Here is a 5,822-nt window from a genome sequence, read left to right on the forward strand (position 1 = left end):
AAAGTATATTCTTATTTAACAGTATAATTAAATAATTTTGTAAATCACTTTTTGGCTCATAATCTAAACATGACTAAGATTATGAGCCATAAAATTTGATTTTAATAGCGCCCCAAAAAAATAGAGAATTTTTTATTTTTGAGTAACCAAAATTATTACCCTGAGCAACATTCATAGCAACTGTGCAACATAGCAACTTTTAACCTTGGTAAAAACTGTTATTTAATTACCTAACTTATTATTTCATCACAACGAAATGTGCATTTTATATTAGTTTAAGTTACAAACGTGTTATTTCAAAATTGAATTTTGCAATAACGCTATAATTATAAATTTATTAATTTCGATTTTTGTTGGAATTCACTCTTACGCAATTGTAATTGTGAAATGTCACGCACTAAAAAGTATATATAAAGCTTCAAATGTGCGATTTCATTAGTCACACAGTGGTGGAACAAAAGTTCTAGTTTTTGCCTCATCAGATCTGTAATGCTGACGAAACGGAGATAAAAACATTTTAAGTGTCCTAACACAAACGTGCTAAAATGGTTGAACGCTAAGTATCTCTCAGTGTAACTTATTCTTTATAGTTATTCTTTTATAAACATTCTGTAAGTGCATTTCAAGAACACTTCATCATTAACATTTTGAGGTAATTTTTAACAAGTAGCTTATGTTGGTTTCAACCCGTCAAGTGAAAAGATGATTTTTTTTTTTTCAAAATCAGGTATAGTGTCTTGCATTTATTTATTTTCTGTGTTTTTGAACAGCATTAATTTAAGGTATTGAATTATTTTCATTATCCTATTTATATTTTTAATCAAAAAGATCACAAAGTTAGACAATTTAGTTTTTTTTGTGAAGGGTATATAATGTTTATCGATACTTTTAAGGTTACAAAATTGGATTTTTTCATCCAAATTCTTATCCACATTTACACCAGCAACAATGTTTAACAAGATCAGTTCCCTGCAAATTTTAACTCAAAATTGTTTCCTAGAGCTAGAACAATAAAGGCAACTAACAGCGGAAAGAAGAAAAATGCCGCCGGTATTATAACATATACTTTAGAAAATCTCTAGGTGTTAGACGAAAGCAAAATCCAAGAAGCAGAAAATGAAAGATACTTGTTTTTAGAGACGAAATTTCCTGGCGGCAAATAAAGAACAAAACAGTAACAATGCCGCGAACTTGTTTTACCTTTTAGCTTTTTTTTATCGTTTATTGAATGTTTTTTGAGTAACAAAGGAGCTTTTAATTTCTTTAAAAATATTTTCAAAATCGTTTTGGATCTTAAACTTATCATTTTTTTACCTGTTTTATAAAGAGTTGGTTCTTCAAATAATCTACTGTACCAATAACCAGTGATTAATTCAATATTTTTATGGTGTGAACTTGTTCGATATATATTTGGTTATTTCAGTAGTTATTGTTGTACTAAAATAACTGCTGTTTATTTCAGTACATTTAGTATCCGCTGTTTATTTTAGTACAACATGAAGTATTGAAATAATTGCTTTTTATTTCAGAACTCCGTGAAATACTGCAATAACCATAAAAAATACTTGTAGTATATTGAAAGAAAAACTCATTATTTTATTCGTTGGATTATTATTTTATAATATGGTTTGCAATATTATCATGATATAACAATATTAGCATTTAACGTTTAGATAAACAGTAACAATTGCATTTTACATTTGTATAACATTAATAATAGTTATTTAATTTTAAATTTATTTTAACGCTTTTTTCTTCAATTTTTTACAACCAGATGCTCTTCCTGGCATTGACCGTTTCTTCAGATCAAGACTGACGGTTTTTATTGTGATTCTACAACTAGGAAGATTAAGAACATAAAATCAAGGGAAAAAATGGAAGATTAATTAATAATTTTAGGAAAATCAAAAATACCTTAGGCCTTGCAATTAAGATAAGCAATGCAAACATCATAAAAGAAAAAAAAGAAAATAGTTATGTAGAACATAGATAAATTACTGAGCTCTTTTTTTAAATATAATCAAAAACAACAAAACAAACATTTTCAATGTATTTTCTTTCTAATTATCATAGTTGTATTTGCAGCCTAGAATCTATGAACAGCACATCAACTTAATGAAATTAAAAAATATATTATATACTATCAGTATTAAATGCTTAGAATATCACCTCCCCTTAATAAAATTAAGAAACATACTATTATATTCTTAGAATATCACATCGCCCATGTATTTTAATAAAAAACAACATACTAGATAGTGCTTAGAATGTTAGAATATTACCTCCCCTTAATAAAATTAAGAAATATTGGCATGCTACTATTATATGTGTAGAATATCAAATCGCCCTTGTATTTTGTTAAAAAACAACAAACCAAATAGTGCTTAGAATGTAACATCCCCTCATATAGATATATAGAATATTGCATAAAATCTGGTTGAAAATATGTAAAATATGTAAAATATTACTAGAAAATCATCAATTTTAGAATTAAAAATTAAATTATAGTACCATGTCTTGCGGACTTCGTATATACCAACATATTAATAATGAATTTCATTCATGCATTTGTTGCGTTATTATTATAAACTAAGAACGTTCTTGTGTTATTCGGACGCACTCGGTACCCTACTAAGTTCTATTACTTCAAAACGCATCCTCGTTTTCATTATTTCTACTGGTGCGGTGATATTCTAAGGTGCGGTGATATTCTATTACAGCATCCCAGATACTTCAAGATTCAAGGAGAAAGCCGCCTAGTGTGTTATTTTGTTTTGCGAATTCTTTTTCTTCAAAAACAATATTTTTTAGCCTGCACTGAAACTCTTTGAGTAGTTTCAGTCTGGTGAAAGTCAGACGGTCATGTAATGACCTCAATCTATTACAATATATAGTAAAAGTTAATTCGTACGAAATTCGTTTTCCAAGATTAAGATAATTTATATTCTCTGCGCGAGAGAAGAAAAATTTAAAGGTGTTTTCGAAGGCAACTTGCAGAATATAGATTTTGTTTAGAACTGATACGGCGTATTTTATGAGCGGTTTAACGTTTTCGCATAAGTACATCATACGCGCTATTGTTTCCTTAGCTTTCATGCACTGCGGACAGAGGTCGTCCGGGGCATGTCCTCTTTTCTTAAAGGTGGGGTTCGTAGGTATAGTGAAGTGAATTTTGTATTTTACCTCGTCAGCTTTGTTGTTGGCGGTGTTTTTGTACACGTTTAAGAATAGGCAAGCCCAGTCTGTTTGAGTCGTGGCTATCATGCTGTCGGTAAAATATAGGTTCCATTTAAGATACTGTGTTGGTACAGTTTGATGCATTTTAGGAGATATAAGGCGATATACGTTTTTAGTCGTGAATTTGCGGAAAATAAAGTCGGATGAGCCGCTGATCCTGAGATGCATTTCGGCTCTGCGGTGGTCGTAGTTTTGGTGTTGGGTGTTTATTTTAGCTCTCCACTGCTGAGGGATCGACATGATGACTTTATTGAGATTTTTTCGGTCATTCCTGTGAGCTCGCAGTTTAGGAAGCCTGGAACAAACCCTTAAGCTATATTCGCGATGAAATGGATGTTTTACTGTTAGGAGAGTGGTGTTGTTTTAAGAATGTTGTTGTAATGGCGTATGTGAGGGTTAAGGTATATGGGCTGATACAGAATTTCCTCGATGGTTAGTTTGGTGATGGCGCAGTTCTGATAGATATTGGCCCAGTACTTTGCCATTTGCCGGTAGTACGGTGGCAATGTTTTGAGCGAAGTATGCGTCTCTGTATCTGTCGAAGATGAAAGTGGCTGTGTCTTTCCATGCTCCTTTGAGATCGTGGTTGAAGAACTTGGAGAGCCAGCTCACTTGGATAGAGACAAGTTTGTTGCGAATGTTTACGATATTGAGTCCGCCTTTCTGAATGGGAAGTTTGGATACTGGATTGTTAGTTTTTATGGAGGAGTTGTTCCATAGGAACTTCTCAATTTTGCTTACGAGCAGCTTGATCTTACGCTTGCCTGGCAGCGGGATGGTGAACGCTAAGTGCCAAAGATTGCTCAGAATGGTTTGGTTATTGGTTTTGGCTCTGCGTTTGAAAGACAAATGGAGCTTCTTCCAGCGGAGTATTTTTTTGTCGAGTTGCTCGATGCCCTCTCTCCACCTGGTGTTTCAAACGTGAGGCGAGTTTGTGAAGACCACTTCGAGGTTCTTAAGAGTTCCCGTTCGAAGATCTGAATGAAAAGATTCGAGTAGTCGGGTTCAGAACTCTCCATGTATCCTCTAAGTTTAGCGTGTTTAAAAGTTTTAGAAAAGAGTTTTTAGATTTGCAAGAATTTCGGTGTACGTCAGGGAATCTGTCAATCTCATCCAGCGTTAGATTGAAATCTCCCCCCATACAAATACTTTTTGAGTCGGTGTTAAACTTTTTAATCTCACGCAGCAAATCTTTAAAAAATATTTTTCACATTCCTTGGGAATGATTTCTGCCTCCGGACGACGCGTATACATTTACGAAAAGGAAATCTTTTTTTCTGATTTTTATGTCCATTATTTGAAAACTCCCGTTAGGGTCTGCCACCACTTTATTTGGAGCAGGACTTTTTTGTTTGCTTAATATTGGCACTCCCCACCTCCCACCCTACCCTCCAAAGAAAGTACCCCCCGGTGCGTAAAAATTGCTCCCTTTCCAGTATTGATTTAAATTTTTTATTTTTTGGTGCGTCAAATGGGTTTTTTTTGAAGAAAGATGAAATCTGTTTTGAAAGATTTTCCGTTATGGATGAAGTTGGTTAACTTGTTCATATTTCTCAACCCGCCACAGTTTGATGACATTATTGAGACGGCCATTCCAAATGTAAGACTGGAAAGATCGGAGAGATGATTTTTGGAAGGGAAGTTTTTTTTATTAGGCAGAATGAGATTTTGAAAATATAGAATTAATTTTTTAGATGTTTTTGTGATTTAGATTTCAAACGCTTTCCTCTTAGTACCATTAATGAAAATTTTTTTTTAGCGCCTATGAAATAACATGTTTTTTTCTGAGAAGAAACTGAAACGCTGGCGCCGAGAAAAGTAGGCACTTAAATTTTCTTAAGTTTAACGATCTACCGCATTGCGTAGTTAAAGATATTTTTATAACGCTATTGTGAAAGCTTTGAAAAAGCGTTCGAAAAAACACTTGCCGTGAAACGATTCTAGGATTAAAGAACTTTTTGTAGTAGAGAAAAAATTAGAGCAGAGAAAAAGTAAGAAAGGTATTTTGATAAATTTCTTTCATCTCGCTTTGCATTTTTATTAGTGATTGAAACGGGAGATCTACAAAAATAAGTAAAACAAAAACAGAAATTTGACTCACGATATTAATTCTCTGCATTGTATCAGTATCGGGTCTTCCTCGTCGAAACTTAGGTTTGCTTCCTCCTCCTGAGAAAAACTTTGTTCTTTATAATTTTCGTATTTATAATGTTTATCTTATTTATCGATTTTTTGGGATTGGGCTTTTTCCGTCTTCCCCCGTGTCTCTTTCTCGTTTGTGCCGTAATGAAGTCTTTCTCATTCGGTCGAGTGATGGAGTCTTCTAGGATGTCATCGATGTCAAAAGGTTTGTGTAAATTTACACTCGAAGTCTCGATGGCTATATCTTCGAGAGTATTAGTTTCTTTCATTATCTGTTCTTTCACTTCTGTTATCACGGCTTCGATTTGGGGTTGGATTGATTCCGGTTGGCCCCTGTGTTTGTACCTGAGGGTTAATTTTGTGCTTCCAGTATTTGGGGGGGGGGGGGGGGGGGAAAGGATGTGATTTCTTCGAGTTCTTTTTCGGTTAAGTTAATCAGTTAC

General features: G+C 33.5%; 1 long non-coding RNA gene across 1 annotated transcript; it reads left to right on the plus strand.

Annotated features, from left to right (window-relative positions):
• Positions 1-354: 354 nt before the first annotated feature.
• LOC149876625 (uncharacterized) lies at positions 355-1,971 on the plus strand. The gene is made up of 2 exons (XR_016448642.1): positions 355-727; positions 1,001-1,971. It is a non-coding gene; the product is annotated as an uncharacterized LOC149876625 (long non-coding RNA).
• Positions 1,972-5,822: the final 3,851 nt, after the last annotated feature.

Source organism: Hydra viridissima, unplaced genomic scaffold (genome assembly GCF_058129835.1).
Source record: "Hydra viridissima isolate aposymbiotic clone 2 unplaced genomic scaffold, HvirCarnegie_v1 scaffold_19, whole genome shotgun sequence".
Classification (NCBI taxonomy): Eukaryota; Metazoa; Cnidaria; class Hydrozoa; order Anthoathecata; family Hydridae; genus Hydra; species Hydra viridissima.